This window comes from Zeus faber, assembly GCF_960531495.2.
Source record: "Zeus faber genome assembly, chromosome: 6".
In the NCBI taxonomy this organism is placed as follows: domain Eukaryota; kingdom Metazoa; phylum Chordata; class Actinopteri; order Zeiformes; family Zeidae; genus Zeus; species Zeus faber.
The window spans coordinates 8,789,881-8,813,052 of NC_137201.1; the positions used below are offsets into that span (position 1 = coordinate 8,789,881).

A 23,172-nucleotide genomic window follows, 5' to 3' on the forward strand; every position below is an offset into this window, starting at 1 on the left:
CTTAACCACCACGGATCGGGGACCTGTTCGTGCTACCGCCGAGACCTGAAACGCTTCACACGAGACAGCTATTCTGTGCTCTGTTTTTTTGTGGCCACATATGACGTTAACAGGTCCCAGACCAGTACCCACATCTGGGGTAGCTCAACTACGTAGCCCATGTCCAGAACTGCAGCTTTCAACATGGTGCTGGGATCATTTCCTTCAGCGTAAGAAAGAAACGGTACTACAAACAGACCGGGGAAGATTGCTGGCACTGATTAATAACTGAAAGGACCAGGAAGTGGAGGAAAGGTGTATCCTCATGCATCCTACATGAGGAAGACTAAGAAAGAACAAAGCAGTCATTGGGGTAAAGAGAAGGGTGTGTCGCAAGAAGGGGAGCACAGCAAACAGTCCAGAAGTACAATGGGTTGAGAGAAAAGGAAAATGAGGTGAATATGAGGGGACATGGCACTTGTTTTGCTTTGTTTTATGCTTTTACTTTCTATTCAACCGTAAGTCAACAAGTTGATAATTGTGAGCTTTGTTGTGGTTTCAAACCATAACCTAGTGGAAGTTAAATAAAACCAGAAACGGGCATTTTTCCATTAACTGTTGTGGCTATAGTGAAAATGTTTCTTCCACTATTGTTAAACAAAATTAGCATTGTTATCCCACTTTTGCTTTTTATTTGGCTGGCATCACAAAATGTAGAGCAGACATGGCAGAGCAGAAGTTGGAAATTAGGGATGCAACTGTTCTTGGTATGTTAATCAAATAGATAGATAGATAGATAGATGGATAGATAGACAGATAGATAGACAGATAAAGAGATAAATAAATAACGGAAATTAATATTTGAATTATCCACTATCCTGGACACCTCCCCTCCAATCAGATGAACGTATGCAAAGGATAACAACCCATCAATGAACTTGAAATGGAAAGTACTAATTTCCTTATTAGATTTAATTTTGTGATCTAACCTAATCTAATTTGAAATGTAAAATGCAACTTGAAAACGAGGATGCACTTCAAAACTTCAGTTTGAATCAGAATAGGAAGAAATCCATAACCATTTAAATATGGGTATAAGTATTAAATGTTTTTGTAACACTCTATTCTGAATATATGAGCCAAAGCTTAACTACATTAATCTAGAGAGAGTTGAATACCTTGGTGACAGTTCAAGCGTGTTGATCGATAGCCTTCTTCAGGAAGCGCCGCTGGTGTTGACACAAGCTGCCAGGTGATCCGGCTAAATTATAGTGGGTAGGCCTTTTTCTGTCCACTGGGTCAGTTTCCCATTTTCAAACTTGCATTGCTCCAGTCTACGATGTTGTTTCTCGCTTGCAATAATCAAATTCGAAGCAAATTGCTGCTAAGGATTAGGGTCGGAAAGAGTTGTCTGACACCACTCTTCTGCTATTTCCGGGAGCACAGGCTTGTATTAGGTAGAAACTCATACTGTAACCCATAACCCAAAGAAGCCTGTAGATCAATATGCTAAAGCTGTCGATTAGCTACTGAACTCTCTCTAGTCCCCAAAAATGCATAGTTTCAGACAGAAGCCTAGTTTGCTAAAGAACAGCTCCCTGACTGACCGGGATTTGGCGTTTTGCTCAATGACACGGTCCACTTTGGCCAGGAGGTCGTTCAAAAAGGACAGCAGGGACTCCATTTCAACATATAAAAGTGAAACCAATAGAGAGCAGCTATGCTCCCTCTAGCCCTACCCTGAAGGGAAGCCAGTTCAGGGGCAAATCCCTCGAAGGATCTTCCCAAACTCCTTTCTCCCACAGATGGCATTCTGTGAGGAAAAAGAGCACCGTGAGAACCGCGCCGCCAAGAGTATTATTAGTATTCCGCTCTCCCTCCTCAGATCTCACTTTCCACCGACTTCTCCAGATCCCCGCGGATCACCTCCTTACATGGGTTTGTGCTCCTTTTATATTCCGCTTTCATTGTCTCTGTCATTTCTTTCATTTTCTCTGTGTCACTGCCGACAGGTGTTCCCTCCAATCGGCTATTGGAAAAAATAAAGAGATGCAATAAGATCAAACAGCTATGATTACCTGAAACCTCCTACAAGTTAGACTGAACCAATGAGCTAATAGGGATTTTTATGTAAATGTCAGAGGTAGAGATATCTTTGTTTTATTGAATGAAATAGGCAACCGGTCAAAGTCACTGAAGGAGGGTAGGATATCTCCATGACCGCTTGACCATCTCTCTATTTACTTTTTTGTCTATCCATTTCCCTGTCTAAATATACACATCTTGGCCTGTGTGAATGTCTATCTGCCCCCGGATGCCTGCATGTCTGGGGTTATCAGGACTGTAATTATATCCAGAGCAGGCCTGGGGGCTGGGCCAGCGCCACAGACCCGAGACTCCTATTCCATCCCGTCACCTCCCGGAAGCCATCCACACTCCAAACAAGAGGACTGAGTCACAAGAGATCAAACTATTTATAGTCCCACAAGCAAGCAGCCATCCTAACCCATAGTGTCACATCAGCACATCTTTGCACATGAGTATGGTTAGCAAACCTAAGCCGCAAATATAATGACGACCTGTTCTGTAGTATTGGACTACAATGCTGTTGGGTAGTTAATAATGTATAGCTTTTTGTGAAGGTGGAGGTACGACATTTCATGAATCTCGAGCAATACCGAAATCTCAGCCAACAACATTAATAAATGTAATAAATCCAATTACATTAATAAATGTAATTGGATTGTGGCAGCTTTGGAAGAACACCAAAACAAACTTGGCAATGATCTATTACTCAAAGGACCGATTTAAGATCGCAAAAGGTATTATAACTTATTGAAAAGCTCATTACCACTTATTTTGAGATATGTTAGCCAACTGCCAAAAGTAATTCATCATAATGTGGCAACTGCAGCAAATACATTTTAGATTACTGACTGTATCAACTGCACTGTACCTTGCAGAACACGATGACCTGGTTAAGGTTTGTGTGTACGAACGGATGTGATCGTAAAGTGTACCCCTGGATGTTCGAGCAAATAAAATGGCCTTTGGTGCTGATCTGATGAAAATGTATGTACGTTTGGAGACATATGGAAAAGCATTATGCTCACACAGCTCTGACTTAGAAACTTCCACTTCTTCATGAAAAATTAAGGTAGTGCCACACCTCAATGTTTTAGCAGGCTACATTTGTAGACCTTATAAGGTACTGATTATGACAAGATTATGATTATGATTATGACTATATTAAAAAAGCCTGGTAAAGCAATTAATGATATACACCGATCAGCCACAACATTAAAACCACTGACAGGTGAAGTGAATAACATTAATCATCTTGTTCCAGTGTCATCTGTCAAGGGGTGGGATAGATAAGGAAGCAAGTGAACAGTTAGTTCACTTGCTGCCTAAAACGGTTGAAGTTGATGTGTTGGAAGCAGGAAAAATGGGCAAGCGTAGGGATATGAGCGACTTTGACAAGGACCAAATTGTGATGGCTAGACGACTGGGTCAGAGCATCTCCAAAGCGACAGGTCTTGTGGGGTGTTCCCAGTATGCAGTGGTTAGTACCTACCAAAAGTGGTCCAAGGAAGGACAACCGGTGAACCGGTGACAGGGTCATGGGCGCCCATGGCTCATTGATGCGCGTGGGGAGTGAAGTCTAGAATGTCTGGTCCCATCCTACAGAAGAGCTACTGTAACATAAATTGCTGAGAAAGTAAATACTGGTTATGATAGAAAGGTGTCAGAACACACAGTGCATCACAGCTTGCTGTGTATGGGGCTACGTAGCAGACCGGTCAGAGTGCCCTTACTGACCCCTATCCACCACTGAAAGCGCCGACAAGCCAGGTGAGCATCAGAACTTGACCATGGAGCAATGGAAGAAGGTGGCCTAGTCTGATGAATCCCGTTTTGTGTTAGATCTTATGGATGGCCAGCTGGGTGTGCGTCATTTACTGTACCTGGGTAAGAGATGGCACCAGGATGCACTATGGCAAGAAGGCAAGCCTGTAGGTAGTGTGATGCTCTGGGCAATGTTCTGCAATGCTCCTGGCATTCATGTGGATGTTACTTTGACACGTACTCCCTACCTTAACATTCTTTCGGTGGGTCACAGCTGTTTTTGTGGCGCAACGGGGAGCTACACAATATTAGGCAGGTGGTTTTAATGTTGAGGCTGGTCAGTGTAAAAAGGACACAGGAACTACAGTTACTTACTTATTTTATTTGCACACCACCCTCTGCATGCCTTTTATGGTGTTGACAAGGCATCTACCTTTGTAATTCAACACCACGCATACCCACAAAATCAATGGACTCCACATGTTTCACAAATACCTTGTTGGTATTTCATACGCTCTTTCCTCAAGGACAAAAGTACAGGGCCTTTAGATTTAGAGGCAGTTGCCAAATTGGTACCCATGGATCAGCTGTTTGTTGCCAAAACATAACTAATCAATATTCATAACCATATTTTCACTCACCATTACTTTGTTTTTTAACAAACGAAAAGTAGTTGACAACAAGGCAACCAGACCACACAAGATGGTTCGCAATGGCCCAAATCTGAGCGACCATTATTGCCGGGCCACGATGTAATAAAAATCTAAGGATGAGTAATGTGTGAGACCCCAATGACTTTTTGAGCTTTATTTATAACATGCCTTTCAAAAGTTCATAAAGTATACTTAAAATACCTAACTTGATCAACTGTGCCATGACAAGCAGTCATTCTACATGTCAGCATGTGAGCGAGGAAAATAACAATGGGAGTGAAGAGGGGAGAAAAGGGGAGAGACTATCTCTAAAGAAGGAACGGTATGAACAAGAAGAGGTCACAGCAGGAAGCGGTAGCGAAATGAAAACATAATGGATTCCTGTTATAAGAAACAACAATTTCCTTTAATAGGAGAACTTTTGGCCACTACTGCAGCCCGACATCAAAAGCTCTTCAATCAACACCTCCAGAATGTATTTTCTTTTACATAAAATTCACCATACTTTTACTGATCCTATGACAAATAAGTACTTTGGAGGGCACTCCAAATTGACCTAAAACTACTTTCTACTTCTGGGGAATACTAAAGAGCCAAATAGTGAAGAGTTAAAAGCTCAGTTTTCCCGAATAAACTATTCGTTGGACATACAAATAATTTAACAATATAAAAAAATCTGAAAATCAGCCAGCCGTGTTGAATTTTCTTTGGCTGACTAAAAGCTGCTGCAGTTGGTGAATTGAAAAACAACGTTTTGCAGAAGAAAATCAGCCTCTGCCAAGTGAATCCCATACAATGGAAAGATCTAAAACCATCTTCTAACAAAGAGAGACAAGTCAAGATCTTTGTGGGTAATGTACTCACGCACACACATGGTATTGGCTCCTACGATGAACAAATAATCAAATTGGGGCATTTGAAGTTTGGAGGCAATAAAGGCTACCTGTGTTTGTTTAAATTCTAATACAAATTGCATTAACGGCATGTCAGCGTCTGTAGCCATCTCTACACTCCTGCCCTCGGATATTGGCACTTCTGACAATATTCAACCTAGGAAAGAGCTTGTTTTATATTTTGCTTTAACATTACTATTCACTGCATATAATGCATATTTAATTTAAAATTTAAAAAAGACAATGAATATAAAAGTGCAACGATTACATGTTTGGATTTAGAATTACTTAGATAATATAAATATACAGTAAATATATATATATATATATATATATATATATATATATATATATATATATATATATATATATATATATACTGTATATGCTATTGTTTGTTTTTAGCCTTATTGTTTAATGTATATTGCTAATGTTTTCTACTTTTTCTATTTAAACGCTAAACGTTTTTGTGAGGGGCCATTTTTTTCTACTTGTATTACTTAAATATGTATATGGCTGACAAAAAAAAGAAAAAGTATTATGTATTACTTACTTTATTTTATTTACTTATTTGTTTTGCTGTGACACAATTTCCCTCGAGGGAAGATGAAGTATCTGTCTATCTGTCTGTCTGTCTGTCTGTCTATCTGTCTGTCTGTCTGTCTATCTATCTATCTATCTGTCTATCTATCTATCTATCTATCTATCTATCTATCTATCTATCTATCTATCTATCTGTCTATCTATCTATCTATCTATCTATCTATCTGTCTATCTGTCTGTCTGTCTATCTGTCTATCTGTCTATCTATCTATCTATCTATCTATCTGTCTATCTGTCTGTCTGTCTATCTGTCTATCTATCTATCTGTCTGTCTATCTATCTGTCTGTCTGTCTGTCTATCGATCTATCGATCCACAATCTATCTGTCTCTCTGTCTCTCTGTCTCTCTCTGTCTGTCTGTCTGTCTGTCTGTCTGTCTGTCTGTCTGTCTGTCTGTCTATCTATCTGTCTGTCTGTCTGACTGTCTGTCTGTCTATCTGTCCTATCTGATTATTTAAGACATTTAAAGAAATACTTTGGGACCTTTGACCTAAATTCACAAGGAATAAAAACTCTCATAGGACAAGTGTGACATTCCCAAACCCCTGTGGCATATTTTCTCTGCGTGTTAGAGAACACGCAGATCAATTTTCAGAGGCGGACGAATAACTGCTGAATCACTTCAGACTGCCAGCTGTTATCTGAAACGGCTCGGCGGGGACGCTTCTGCATGAAGGATGCCTTCCTCCTCCATCGCCTTCATGTCTAAGCTTCTATCATACACTTGATAGTGACACAGTGGGGGGATGCTGCATCCCCCCACTGTGTCACTATCCACTGTTTGACAGTCGTTGTTCAACTGGCAAACTTAAGAAGGGCCTGGAATGCCACGACTGACTCTCTGGAATACTCCGCTTTCCTTACTTCCGACTAAATGGATGATTTTGACAGTAGTTCTCAGAAATATGTTCGGGGGAAAGTGTTAATTATTCTGCTCGTTTTTGTTCACCATCATAGGAGAACATCCACAGAATGACGAAGAGCCATTGAACGTTGGAAGACAAAAATTCAGTTCCTTAACTCAATGAAATGAACCAACTTCCCATTGCATGTGTTGCACCAATTATCACAATCCCCTTAAATGGAAACCTGATTTTGGACCTGAACAATTTTACTAAATGATTCTGATTAGCTCAAATACAATGTGATCAGACAATTACTTTACATTATGACTTTACTTTCTCCTTCCCAAAGTGATTCAGGAATGAAAAGAAATACAGAACTATGACATATAAGATATGACATATAAGAGAATGGATGCATCAGACTGTTACCCTAAATAGATTGGACACTGATTACTTTTCCAAGTTGTTTAAATGCAGCACAGCCAGAGCTTATAGTAAGTGCCCTGTTGCAAATCATAATGCCGTATAAATTAATTGGAAAGGAGGAAGGAAAAGAAAAGGCCTGAAATATAGGCCGTGATCAGACAAGGGCTGTTGGATGCAATGAATGGCCGGGATCTGCCCCAAACCTATAAACACACTCATCAGAACAACTCAAGTCAATAGTGGAAACTGGGATTAACAGGGGGACCATTATGTAAAATCTGGACACTACAGGGCAAACTGCTCCGTCCTTACTCGAATACATACAAGACACCAACGACCCAAGACACCAGTGATGCCCTTTGATTACTTCATTTTCATAAGGCAACACTGAGTCACTCATGTAAAGATGATATCAGTGGTACAATATGAAGTACAGATATATTTATAGAAATTGTAGATGGTGGTATAAAATTGCGAGTAGTAGTGTTGAGGCGACTGGATCAATTAAAAGGCATGTTTTTTGACTGTAAATGTGCTCTCCAGTTCCAGCTGGGAGGAGTCCCTGCGAGTCTGGTGCTCCTTTGATCGTATCCTGACCGGATATGCAAGGTACATTAGGCTGCTACCGGAGGCCTGTCATCTGCAAAAACCCCTCGAAGGACTTTATGATTCAGAATACCCTGCAAAACGTGAACAACAGATCACTATTTTCTGGGGGGAGGTGTTTCTGTTGTTTGCAGGTATTCTACAAGCATGAAAGCGTCCTGATTAAAAAGACACACACATTATTATCTACTTTCAGACTGATTGCAATTATCTTGGCAAACAATAACCTGTTTCAAATTCTTTATTGTCTGCTATCTAAGACAACCTGTGAGGGGTTTTATGGGAAAATAGCAGTTTCAGAACTGCAATCACCCTGGACTTCCAGTGAGACTCAGTGGTACACAGGGAAGGCTTTTGATGTGCGTCAATAGAATAAATTATAGATTACAGCACACACTCCTCAAATTGTTATCTTTTCATGGCATCACAGCCGGATGAAAAATGTAGCTCCCTCAAATACACAATCAACCAGGCAGGCCAGTGAGCCAGACGTGCCCATGACGCACACCACAGAAATACCTTTTAAAACAGTCTTTACTGTTTTAGACAATCTAAGCCAGGACTTTGCCAAGAGTGACTTATTGACATGGACTATTGAGACACATTAGATACATAATAACTCATATATCATTAGTGCTACAACAACAATTATCCTGATATTTTTTTCCTTGACATTGAATTAAAATAAGCTAGATCATTTGTATCTGTATATTGTATTTGTATTTGTAAGTCTTCTGCAGATTTGTTCATTTCTAGAGGCTTTAGGCAAGTGGAAATGAAAAGCCAATAAATTTGGACAATCTAAAGCTGACCTTTCACCTCTAGCAAATTATGTTTGTCGATATGGAAAGAAGCCCCGCCCCCACCCCTGCAACCTACCCCTGTAGGTCGCACTTATAAACACATCTTCAGCAGAGAGCGAGCGGCAGTGTCCAAAATGAGCGATTCTGAGGAGAAGGAAAAAGATGAGGTATCTTGACAACAGGGCCACATACATCGATAATTTGATGGGGTTTCTTTGTTTTTTAAGTTAGAATTCGAGTCGCCCGATGAAGACGGACAACGCCACAAACTTTATTATTTATTTTGATTTCGGCCTACTTGCCATATGTATATTGTTTCTGAATATAATCCAAATTTTGCTTAAAGGGGACTTATTATCTACAGAAGAAGAATCTTTAATCATCACACCACAACAACAACACACATGCTTCGGATGGTGGCCAGTGAAATGGGTCCTCTGCATTTAACCTCCTCTCTCACCTCTCAATGCACTGTGCCACCCTGCCACACAAGATACACAAGATAATATCTGTCTCTCTCTCTGAGGTCCCCAAAACATGTTTTTGAAGGTTTGTTTATTTTTGTGGGATGAGCCGCCCTCCCAAGGCCCCGAGTTCTGTGAGCCGATGGGGTTTGAGCACAAGTTCCGGGTTCTGTGATCCAATGGCATTTGAGCATGGCTTCCGGGTTTCGTTGTATTTTCTCCATTAGGTTTTGTTGGAACATTTTTTTTTTTCAATGCACAAGACTAGTTTATTGACTAGTTTATTTTGGACAATTTCATTCCACCAATAGATGTGTTTTTAAAATGCATCATGGCGTACAACGTTCTTTTCTACAATAAATGAAAAAAAGCATTTAACAGAAATTGTGATTTTTATATATTATCATGATAAATATCATTATCGAATGGTATGAAATATTTTATTGGGACCAAATTTTTGGCCACATCGCCCAGCGCTATGTATAATGTGTTGGCCAAGTCTTACATCCCCTTCATTGTGCTCCTTCCAGAGACAAAGGAGATCCAAACAGTGGCATGGACTCAAAACCCACGTGTTGTAACAGTTGGAAGTTGGATCGGCCGCCCCAATACGCATTCCCACAGCTAAACGTCACTTTCACTTTTCACTTTGGATAGGAATGCACATTGCACATCCTTCCAAACCACAGTGTCTAAAAGCAAAATAATACTCATGGAACACTACAAAGGAAATTTGGTTTGCTACATTCACACAGTTCAGGCCAAAACCCTCTGCTCAGCCAGCTGCGTTCGCTGTGATTCTGCTTTCTATGAGGGAATTAAGAAAAGGTGACATTTTCAAGTGGCTTGGAGCGAGATCAGCGGCACACTTTGTCAGGTGTTTTTTGTGACAATGTCAGCTTTCAAGCTCCCCGCCGGTGTTCCACGACTGCTAAGCATCCTCGCCGAGCTGAGAACAGCCTCTGCGTTGGGGTTGATTTGATTTGCATGTTAAACAGAACCTCCCAAAACATGCCAATGCCTGCGTCCCAAAAAAAAGCAGAAAAGGCCCTAGGTTACCGCCCCACAGCGGTGTTTGGAGAGAGGGACAAAAGCAAAAAGGAGGGAAGAAGTTACTGGATCGAGCAGGCGACCTCATCTCAACAAACAAGGGCTAAGACTCTGGGCTGCAATGGAATGGATTGACGTGTACACCACTAACTAGAAAATGCGCAGTAGCCATATCTGGTGCCGGGCATTAAAGACGGGGGGCTCTTGCAAAGGATATTGCAAGTTTTAACAAGAGAGATTCTTCACATCATACTTCAATGGCCCAGTGAACAGTCAACATATTCATGCATATGCCTTCATTTGATTGTATCTTCATACGTCTGAATAACCAAAGAACCAGGCATATTTACTTGGATGACAGCCCCAACGTGAAAAGGGGGACATTTACTATATCACATTTCCTTGCTGGCATCATTGGTTAGTTTGGCCATTAAACTGCATTTTGCTGAGCTGTGCCGATATGCTGCATTTGTCATGAATGCATGCTTGGATGAAGGCTCTTTCTTATTTTGCACAATGTTGAGTAAGCTCCAGTTCCTCAACACAATTCTCTGGCTCATTTCTCTCATTCACAAGCCCCCGGACTAATTACTTCTCAAAATAACATTCATATTACAGGATTTTAATTAATTTCCAGAGGGACAACGATAACTTCTTCTATCTTTGTAGACTTCTGACACCACGAGCAAAGCTTGGAAAAAATGTGTGAGCCACAATAGTAGATTTTTATAATGCCAACCAGCAATGCATACAAAAAGGGAGCATACAAAAATTCTGTACGCTGTCGATAAGGCCCTGAATTAGTATATATGATCAATAAGCCTGTAAAAACAAAAAGAAAAAATGACACCCCACGAACATCGGCTAAGCAGGTCTTTTTCTCAGAGCTTCAGCTTACAGTTACCGATACATAATATCAGTTGATATTATCAATATTTTTATTAAAACATGGTGGCACTCTCAACTACTGGTGTTCTGAACGTAGTTGATTGGTGATCCGTACAGGTCGCCACTACGGCTCAGCACGCATGTGAACTGCGGATTAATTGCAAAATTTAACCATCATAGTGAAAAACAGTTTGACTGCCACTGTCACTTTTTAAAGTAAAAATTCCCTAAATATCGATGCAGATTTGCAGTGGAAAGTACAAAGACAAGACAGATGTGTGCTGTGTTTTACTCTGAAGCGCAACGATTGCTTTACTGTACGTTGGCATGTCGGGAATGAGCTGCTGTATGTCTCCGCTATGCGTCTGCACATCCGCCATATCGGAGCGGTCAAAATCTGCCAATAAATACGATGTATATTGAGAGATGCAGACTTGTCTACATAATCGACTTTACTTGCTTAATTCTGAACCAATTTTCATGAAACATGACATGAGAAACATGAGAAATTGAACATGATACTGGTTTTTTATTGGAATTAAATTCAGTTACTGGGACGGATCCAATCTTATTTTTTCATTTCATATGCATGCCTCATATTGCTTTAAGCTTTAATTTAACAACTGAGTATTGATTGATTGAATATTAACTATATATTTTAAGATATCATTCAAACATTGGACGTCTTTTTGTTGTACATTGTTTCGTCTCAGTTGTCAAATACTGTGAAACTGACACCACAATACAGTAAATATATATTTCCTGCTTTTTGCATTTTTATGGGTATACACATACACACACACACACACACACACACACACACACACACACACACACACACACACACACACACACATACATATATATATACAGTACAGACAGAGATTCCTGCCTTTATCTTTAGATATCAAAACCATAACTATTTCATGGAACAAACAGTCTTGGCTCTCAGTCCTTCCATTGGCTGAGATCGTTCCTCCCATCTACGAGGTCATGGGAAGAGAAAAAATGCAAGTACAGGAACATATGCATCCGTCTTGGATTCTGTCATTTTTAATCGGATAACACCCATTTTTTATCATTAACATCACCAAGACTGTTTATGAGTTGTTTTGTGGTCCAGAGAACCAATTGCACCAAAGTATGATTGCATTGAAATGAATTCAACTTGGCACCAAATTTTGCTGTCAAAAATACCGATGTGATTGGGTGGCTAAGGCTGACCACATTGTTTAATACATCATGGGTTTAAATACGTGCCTTGAGTTGTCACAAAAGTGAAGAAAAGGGTTCCTGACACTTCCCTTAAACCTAGACTGACATGAAAATCAACTGCAATCCAGCAAAACATCAATGTTAGGTTGTGTATCAGTCAGCGAAGCTCCATCTTGGCCAGGGCCTCATAAGCCAATGATGATCATTCCTTTACTCCTATCAGATACATTCGTTCCCTTAGCAATTTCAATTGTGGCATTGTCTGGACGCCACCATTCCTCTAGGATGACCGCTTTAAAAGACAGTTACGTCCGAGTCCACTGCCCCTGTTGAGTGTGCGGCTATGAGAATGTCCAAGAAGGTCGACTAATGCTGAGCAGAACAAGAAAAGGAGGAAAGGAGATAGAATATTATTTTATTGCTACTTTTGAAATGCAACCACTTGAGAAGACATTGGATTCATTTAGTATGCAACTGCTATCAGTAGGGGTCGTACAAGGACATCAATTTACAACCCGGCAAATCAGCAAAAGAACAGCGCACATCCTCTAAAAACAGACAAGGGGGTTGAAATTACTTTCGACAATTTGCATCAAATTTATATGCACAGGTCAAGGCAGTGTAGATTTGATGATGAACAGTCAAATTAATTGCTGTGCGATTTTCATGATTTTCACATTATCAAAGAGCCGAATTTACTGGCTGTGATCAGGTAGATAGGTCGCCGCCAACTGCTAGAATTCAGGAACACGACTTCAAACATTCTGCTACGCTTTTAGACTTGTGGCATCCCTCGTTCCTGCACATTTTCAGTGGGAATGTTACAACCCTTTCCAGAAAAAAAAAAGTATGTTAGAAACCTTTCCAAGACCTCCGAATGAACCCTTTTCAAATCCCCATGCCGTAGTTCCTGCTGGTGTTCAATAAACAAATCTCCACATCTATGTACCAACTATGTTGCAGCATCGTTATTTATCAGTATTGAGTGGTGTATGTTCGATTTAACGGCTTGCGATCTGACATGTTCATTTTGGCAACAGTAAGAAAGGACTTAAAGAACTGACACGGAACTGCACATGATTTCTTAATTTCGCGAGCAACAAGCGTTTCCACCAATCAAAGGCTGGTTTCATCATTTCACCACCAGTGTTTCCGGCTCCCTTTGAGAGGCAGGTGTTCAAAAGAATGAAAGTGAAACATTTTTATTTACATTAACACATTTCATACTTCTTCTTATCGTATAATCATGCAGAAAACTAAAGTGTTTCATTGAAATGCACTTTTTCAAAACATCCCCCATTATTTTTTTATTTTCTGTAATTTATTCAGCCTGCAAAAGGCTGCATTAAGGGCCTAATTTCCCTTGTTTTAAGAACATATAACAAAGTGTGTGAGCAGAGATTGAAGAAGGGCAAAGAGTTGAGCTAGTTTTGAAAATATTTCTCAACGGATAAAAACTTGACTTTGAAAAGTCATTGACCTGGCTGTTGCGAAAGTAAGCAGAAGTTGTTTGCAACAGGGTTTAAAGTAGTCATGGTCAATGTAATGGGAACAAGGTTAGGAGCCTGGACTCCACATGATAAGCTCCGGGTCCAGCTCACTACATAAAAATGAAACTTATGTTAGGTCAGCGCTGATCATTTTGAAGGTGACTTACACTCTGCTGGGATTTATGTATACATGTCCAAATATGTTGTAATATGTAATTATACTAACTAGTCGCTCTTATTCGTAATATAAATTAATCAATTGACACAAGGCACAAGATGTGGACACAATGTGGTAGACCATTTGTTGACCGTTCTAGGAACAAGGCTATACAATTCATCATGTAATGGTGATTTGAGATAACAGACAAAAAACAAATAGACAGCTTCCCGATCGCAGTAAAGCTACTTGCAGTAACCATGTAACCTGCACGCAACCTCTTGTCGAATGGACAAGCGGAACTAACCTTTATATAAAGGTTCTTAAATGTCAAGCTGATATAAGAACAAGCCACGCTACATCAACTTCTTTTAATTTCCTCAGTACTACCCCATCCCTGCCAAGCAGTACTACCCCATCCCAGCCAAGCAGACTCCTGTAACCAATGACTGTCCAAGTCTTCTTACCCTTTCTCCAAGGAGCGTGACCGATCGTAGACACCCCAATAAACTGTCACATTTTACAAAGTGTCGACAGCAGTTTAACGACAGAAAGCAGAAAGGCGGAGGAGGAGGAAATTCCATGATTAGAATCGTGTTTCATTGCAATCATTGCAGATAAAATCGTCTCTCATGTGTCACTGACGAAGGGATTCAGATCCAGCTGCCTGGGGTGTTCTATTTTTAAATTTTTTACATTTTTAACTTTTTACATTTTTTTGTCGTTGTTTGTTTTTTTTGTACAGAACCTTCACCAATCCCCCTCTTTGGTGAACTATTTTACCATGTTTTGGTCTATAAACAACTCATCACTACTCCAAGAGGGGGAGAATCACCACGGTTGAAACAAATAAACATGGAACCATACAACATGTACATGGAAAAACATAAACATAGAAACAAACAATAACATGTACACGGAAAAACATAAACATAGAACCCACCAACAACGTGTACAAGGAAAAACAAACATCGGACGACAACATGTATCGGAAAAAAACAGTTAATTAGGTCCAGAAAAACTGGAACGTATGAAAACTGGTGTGTGTGTGTGTGTGTGTGTGTGTGTGTGTGTGTGTGTGTGTGTGTGTGTGTGTGTGTGTGTGTGTGTGTGTGTGTGTGTGTGTGTGTGTGTGTGTGTGTGTGTGTGTGTGTGTGTGTGTGTGTGTGTGTGTGTGTGTGTGTGTGTGTGTGTGTGTGTGTGTGTGTGTGCGGCACGGTGTGTTTGCGCGGCACGGTGGCGCAGTGCATTGCACTGCTGCCTCACAGCAAGAAGGTCCTGGGTTCCATTCCCGCCTGAGGCGCTGTTGGCACCGTGCTCCGGCGGGTTATCTCCCAAACAGGAGCCTTTCTGTGTGGAGTTTGCATGATCTCCCCGTGTTCACATGGGGTTTCCTCCACCTCACGTCAGTAAGGACCCCCACTAAAAACATGCACCCATCATCGTCTGACCAGCGATGGACACTTATCACCTGGTCCCCGGGCGCGTCCACGTATGCTGCCCACTGCTCCTGGCTGTGCCCCCGGAGGAAGGACAAGCCAGGATGGGTCAAATGCAGAGGATCCATTTCACCGGCCACCATCAAAGCATGTGCATGTGCGTGTGTATGTGTGAAGTGTCCACTGGTGAGTGTATAGGATTTATCCCAATTGGTTCTGGTGTGTAAGGTCGGAATTATGTCATGGCGCTACCCCTGAGGCACCCCACTGCCGCAGGAAAGCCCGAGCACCCCACCCTGCAGCCACAGAAGACCCCAGCCCCCAGAGAAGCTGGAAGCCCGCGGAGCAACCCCCACGCCCGGCACCGAGGAGCATAACCCAGTCCCTTTGGGAGCGCAAAGGGACCCTGCACCAGGCCACCAGATATTTGGGCCCTCCAACACCCGCTGCATAGCAGCGGAGCGGGAGCAGAGATTGACAGCCGCCACCCACAACAGGAAGCGTGGGAGGCACCCGGCGGTGCTCTACGTAACCCCGCCAGGTCGCAGCATGTCAGAAAGCACCAGGCGCAAGCCGCCAGAAGTCCAGCCGGCCTCAATACAGTATGTGCTGTTGGCAATTGTGGGGTGTGAGGGTGCGAGTCTTCCAAGCAAATCGAATCACTAGCACCCCTCTAGCACCCTAGTCTGGTGGAGTGTTGTTCGGAGTAAGATTTGTGTGCCAGTGTATGTGTTCTAGGCTAATATCAGTGGAATTAAAATTTTGGGAGGGACGAGAAGCACGTCGGGCAGGAGCGCGCAGCCGTCCGTCACATCCCCACCCACTTAGCTCGCACCGTACCCATCCCACAAACCCTCGGCCTATTGTGTGGCGTATATGTACGTGAGTCTTGGCAATGGGAGGGATAGACAAAGCGCAACCAGATCAACACAGAGGCTGGAGAGCGGGCACGCTGACCCCCCCTGACCCCACCACGCCGTAGCAAACCCACATACCATACCCGGAGGCACCCAACATACAGCGACCGGGCACAGGCACAGAACAGCCTCTCATGCGCCTCCGCCATGCCGGGCGGCTCCGCACCCCCATCAGGCCCCTCGGGTCCTGTTCTAATCAAGGCTATTAGGAGATCTTCTTATCAGCACAATCACGAGAACTTTGTGGCTTTGATCCATCAAATCACGCTATTTTCTGTCAAGCAGCTGAAAACTATTCCAGCTGTGTTGGCGGTGTCAGGATCATTAATTAGACTAAATCAACTATCACATCAAACACAGCATCGGCAACTTGGAAAATATCTCTGCTTCAGGGCTATAAGGGTTTCCAGCCTCATTGCGTGACTATACTGGTCACAACTGTGAAAGATGAAAGGATATTTCACCATAGCTAGCCACTTGTCCACAGTTATAATTGGCCATGTACACTGAACCAGCCATGGGCTTTCAAACTGCTCACGCTTCATTAGGAAAAGATTTTTCTGCAACTGGCGAGAATCAGTTCAACCATATATGTAGCTTCCAGTGAAAATCACAAAACTATGATGTATTAGGCCCAAGACAGGAGAAAAGCGAACGTGCGCCATTAATGTCAGCCGAGCGGCACATATTTATGGGCAATATTCATTGGAATCGACATTAAAAAAGTACATAAAACCTCAGGAACATGCCTGGTGCGACTATAGCTTTCATGAAAGAGGGGGAATAAAGTCATAATAGGAACAGAACATGAAGAGATAGGCAGGCCCCCGCACACACACAACGCCAATACAAAGGCAACTGTCAGAAGCAATAGAGCCAGGCCGCTAGAAGAGGAAGGCCTCCCGCTTCAAAATCAACAAGCTTGTCATGATTAATCCCAAACAGAATTGAAACACACACAGTTTAACGTTCATCAAAAAAAAAAAAGAAGCAGTCTAGCCAGCAGCAGCTGGTATTTAAGTATTTTTGGATGAGGACTTCCAACCTTTGCATGGGCTTATGTTATTTGTATGTGTTGTACGTGCCGGTACAGACATGTATGCAGTTTATGATCCCAAAGTTTAGCTGCTACTGTGCACACGAGGCCTCAACAACCCTCGAACCTGCAACCAGCTGGATTTCCTTTTTAAGACTGGACAAACATTGGTATTTGAAATACAATAGACAGGCGGGAGGTACTCAAGAACATTTTCTTTTTAATGATCCAAGAACTAAACATGCTTTTACCGTCACAGCATGGCTTCAAACTAAGCTTTAGACTCTCAAACGTTCTTTGGCGATGCGAAGAACGTGGGTTTCCCCATTGCGGTCTGCTGAAGTTATTCATTCAATACTGGATCCGTTAAAAGACTCTGATCACTCGGGTTGACTCCCAATGAAGGAGATCAACACATGGCTTCGCTTTTTGGGAGGGAAGAAGCTGAGCAGGGGGTTTGTTACACCGTGTGAAACCAAGCATTGAGGAATCCTGCTTTGAAATAGCCTTGACTATAAACAACCTCACGTGGTCGAATAGCGACGCCAAAATAAGGGCAACGAATGTGGCGGGCGGCAGTTTATGTATAGCCGGGTGTGGTACGCGGTGTCACATACGACGCCTGTTTCAACAAACGGGCAACTTAAAGAAATCCACATATTGCGAGGTGGACAGAATAATGAAAGCAAATGATGACGTTTTCAAATAAGGACGTTTAGAATAACAACGTGCGGGGGGGGGGCCTTCTTAACACGCTTACGGTAATGGAGGTGTCCAAAGACTCAATGACCACCCAGCCAACGCTATACTATTGTGACTGACCCCTGACCCCTAACCCTAACCCATGAGGAAGTGGCTGGAGAGGAAAAGCTACAGAGAGAAGGACAGAGAGAGAGAGAGAGAGAGAGAGAGAGAGAGAGAGAGAGAGAGAGAGAGAGAAAATGTTGCTATAGCGAGACACAGCTCGACCATTGTGACGGGTGGAACGCGGTCTGCCCAGCACCGCCCGGAGAATAGGAACGTTCATGAAGATTGAGGGCTGTGACGGCTGTGTGGGACGCAGAATGTAGAGGGATAAAAGGAACGGAGGAACTGAATGGCTTTTTTGTTGGGTTTTGATCAGCAGGGAATAATTGCTAAATGTTGGCAAAAAGGAAAAAAACAAAAACAAGACTGGCAGTAATCATGAATGCTAATTATATAGCAGATATTGGTTGTTTAAGCAGTCACTGTTTGCGGAAAAAACAATAACAAGTCGCTGGAGCATCACTTGCATTGTCCGCTATGTTTACTACACATCCACATCCAGTGCCACTGAAACTAATTTGCCACCCTAACACGAACCCCCAAAGTCAAACTACTGTAGGCGAAAAATGAACTAATTTCTCCTCGGCAGCAGGTCAAGCAAGAGTTGACCCTAAACCACAGGTTTTTTTTCACCGCATTTTTTGACCGGGAAAATCTGTTGAAGTCCGACATATCCGGTCACAACGTCTGTTGAACATAATTCCCTCTCGGCACAATTTGAATTAGTGATGGGCGATAAAACGAGAACGATGATTATCGCAAAATCATTTTCCTCGATGTTGACATAAAATCGACTCGATCATTAAGTTAAAAAAAAATCCGCAGATCTGTTCAGTTCCGCGCTTGGCCAGTTCCAACGGAAAGCCGATCGGTTTGGACGCTCTACAGCTGACCTTTCACCTCTAAACCAATTACCTTTGTGGATATAGAACTAAGCATCGCAGCATCCAAAACTTGGAGGAGAAGCATAAAGATAGTTTGCCGGGGTTTTTATTATATATTTAAGTTCCGACCCAAAGCAAACGGTAAATATCCGCTGTGTAGTAAAATATGTCGATGACATACGGACAACACCGTTATTTATTTAGACCTACTTGCCTTGTTTCTTTTGTTTTTGATTTGATCTAAATTTTATTTTTGTGAAATGTTAATTTAAGCATCTGCACTTGTCACCTATTGTTCAAGAGTGGAAAGTATTTGATTTCAAGTAGTTATATTCGTAATATTTCTCTATTTATTTTTAAAATAGCGTTAACTGACGGGATATTATACATCTACGTGCCTTGATGATGTAATTCTTTATTTAGCCTGTTTATATTGTTTTTAAGCTCAATAAACACGGATAATATTTGATCCGTCCCATATTTCAGGGAAATTTAATCTTCCACGACACGTTGAGCCACAGAAACTCTGGAACAGGCGCAGACCAAAATGTCTCTGGACGCAATTGGATAGACCTTCAACCAATAAGAGCACTGGATGGACCTATAGCCAATCAGAGCATTGGATAGACCTACAACCAATCAGAGCATTGGATATACCTCCAGCCAATCAGAGCATTGGATAGACCTACAACCAATCAGAGCATTGGATATACCCACAGCCAATCAGAGCATTGGATAGACCTACAACCAATCAGAGCATTGGATGTACCCACAGCCAATCAAAGCATTGGATATACCTACAGCCAATCAGAGCATTGGATAGACCTACAACCAATCAGAGCATTGGATAGACCTACAACCAATCAGAGCATTGGATAGACCTACAGCCAATCAGAGCAACGAACCGTGTGACGTGGTGCTGAGCGAGTGAGTTGGTAAATTAAACTTTTACCAAATCCCGTCGGAAGTACGGCAAACGCACCTTTATTATCAACAAAATCCTTTAGAGAAAATATTCCGTCCAGTTGGTTTAATACTGTCACGATATCGGATTCAACCGACTGTTCCACATCAGCGGCAGGTTGTTTATGAAAATGCCTCAGTGGCTCTCCTCTGCATCATCATCGCATCAAACCCGCCCCATATTGGATAAACGGTTGTGATTTACTTGACCCTGCCAAGGTCGGGTGGAAATCTGTTTGAATGGGAGGGTGGCCAGACGTATTCTGCCAGAGTGAATGAAACATCAGCTGCAGATTCATCTGGTTCCCAAGCGAGCAAAAATTGGAACAATTACCTTATTTTATAAAATCCCCAGTGGAACTTCCACATTGGACTTGAGTAAGTGAATATTAACTTCACTTATGTGACGCAGCACATGCTGATCCAGGGCATTTCAGGCCAGCCCGCTTTTGGCTGGACGTGAAAAACATTGGAGATTTATTTTTAAATCCAAACTGTTATAATGGCTGATTTATATTCCTCAAGTTGTTTTCTCTTCAACGCATTTTTCAAAACTGAGTTTGATTTCATTATATTATATAGATATTAAAAAGCCGAAGTTGCATGATCAACCAGTATTTTACAGGGAAAAACAAGTCACTCACCAACTTGCTGAACTCACAAAACAGCACAAACGCAGGCCTGTCATGATAACTTCTATTGTTGGACAATAAATTGTCCCAGCAAATAATTGTGATAAAGGTATTGTCATTATTAGACCATTTTTTTGCCTTTGATATAATGATAATATAATGGCATAATAATGCAAGCGCACCCTTTTGAATAACGACAAAAATGTAATTCTTGAGAATATTCAGACATTGTAATGTAAAAAAATATTTCTTAAATATCCCAAATTAATAAAACAAGAATAAAACCACATGTCTGAAACAGTTAATAAAATGGACTCTTGGGCACAAAAATTGCACTTAAGAGCTCGTGGCAAAATCCTGCAATTGCATTTCTAAAAAGAAAAAAGAAGCGGGAAAAAATAACTGAAATATGACCCATGCGATGAGGCCTTTCGGAAATGATCACATATACAGTATATGCTATGAAATCAGAGTTATGTAAATAAGCAGGCATTTCATTCATACATTGTCGTTATTAACTTTGAAACGTACAACATTTCGGCTACATTACGTCATTTAGCTGGCACTTTTTGTTCGAAGCCATTTCCAAATATATATTTTCCATAAGTTCAACTATAAGGAGAGTGGTTTTGGATATAAAACTGATTTATGTTATGAGCAGCAGAAAGCAGCAGGTCGTTTTGATGGTAAATTCCCACGTCATAACAAATAAAAATACAAAAAATAAGGTAAATTGGTAAATGACTTGAAGATTGATGTCTCTAGACTCTAGACTCTACATTGTGTCACAGACCTAGATCATGCTCCGATATTCCAAGGGATGTGAAGTCAGAATGTGAAACTGATTTGATCAAAATAACGTTATGAATGAACCCGGACCACACTTCTTTGTGTGATAAAAAGAAAAAAAAATTGTTGCGCTGACGCCGGCTCAGAGGACACGGAGAAGAAGGAGGAGAAGAAGAAGAGCTGACGCCACTGCCGTAACAATGTTTTAACGCAGCAGCAATAAATGAACAACGGAAGCGAGAAATGTCACTTCTCTGTGAGAACGTAGTCTCCGCGCTGTCACTGGCCGCCTGCAGGGGGCAGCGGGGTGGCTGGGAGGGCCCCACCATTTGCATTCTGGGCCTTGCTGTTTTCTGGTGACTTTCATGTTTTTTCATCTTTTCGCTTTCCTCAAGCTATCATTGCAATAAAACAAAACAGGCAGTAAATTTGAATGTCTAGAGGATACAGAATGACAGAGGGGTCATGCTACTATAATGAGCATAAATTGAGAATTAAAAAAGGAAAACTTAAAATGAAAGGATGAACTTGAATCGTGCATTTTCCAATATTTTTACAAATGAATGATTCAAATATTACTTCAGAACAAACACATTCAACACTATCCAAGCACTAATTGCGTTTCTAAATGTGTGATTTGTGCTGTTTAAGTCTGGAGATGCTCCTAAAATTTTAGAGGCTGATTTCTCAGAACTTCAGTTTCCAAAACCTGCGAAAACATGTTTGCTTTGATTCCCTTGTGGGTGCCTTGTTTTGAAGCTCTGATTCCACGCTCTCATACGATGCGGAAAAACCAAAATGTTAAAGTTTCGAAACGTGACCCAACGTGACAAGGTATGTCGGGGTAATGAGGATTCGCTGATCATTTGTCCAAAAAAATTGTGATGAGGCTCGCAAACGATGGGCTCCCGGCAAATCTCTTACATCAGTTATACCCAAAGCGGGGGGCACCCCCAGGGGTAAGCACTGTGACATCGAATTTACATTTTCAAACAGTCCGGGGCTCGACGGGGAGGGGCGCGGGGGGGGGAGCGATCGGGACACAATTTGAGCAGCTGTCTCCCTCCCTGAAGGCGGCGACCGCGCGTATTTCCAGGGTGGATTTCGGTTATTTGATTTTACTTCACGTCTCCTTACGGAAGGAAACAAGCAGGCGCGACAGGGGGGACCCCCGGCCAAACGGCGGGGGCCGGCCCTGTGGATGGGGGGGACTGTGAAAAGTTTGGGGACTCCGGCAAAAGAGTCATTTGGTTCGTGGCTCAGTAAGTGCAGTCAGGCCAACAGGCATCCGGTTTCCACTTTCAATTTGCGAATGAAAGAGCCGCGCCCATCGCGCTTCTTACGTTTTTTTTTCAGTGAGCAGGACAAGGGAGCGAGTGAGTCGGACTCTTCGACTCGTGAGCTGAAAACAATGACTGAGGATTGAGTTCACGTGGGGAAAACAAAGGCTCGAGGCATTTGTCGTAATTCCCATTGAATGTCCCCGATTTGCATTCCACCGAAACAAATGATTGCGATAGAACGGAATGATTCCCATTCGCGGCTTTGGCTGCCGACTCTCGCTCAGCGCTCAGGGAGTCCACCCTCGCTCGCCGCCCATCGCACGCCGGCCGGGGAAAGGAAAACGGACGAAGAGCCGGGAAAACTGAGCAAACCCTTTCAACCGAGTGGCTCGCCAAGAGCCGGAGCTCGAAAGAGAACATTTCATTCAAAGAGCACCGACATTTCACCCGGATTGTCTGTGGTTTCATGTGACACAGCGCTGCGTCGTTCTCGCTTTGCAA

The 23,172-nt window shown here is 42.1% G+C and overlaps 1 protein-coding gene across 1 annotated transcript in view; it reads right to left on the minus strand.

The window, feature by feature from the left end:
• tspan9a (tetraspanin 9a) overlaps nt 1-23,172 on the minus strand; it is a 213,971-nt gene that overhangs the window by 189,832 nt on the left and 967 nt on the right. The window lies entirely within an intron of this gene.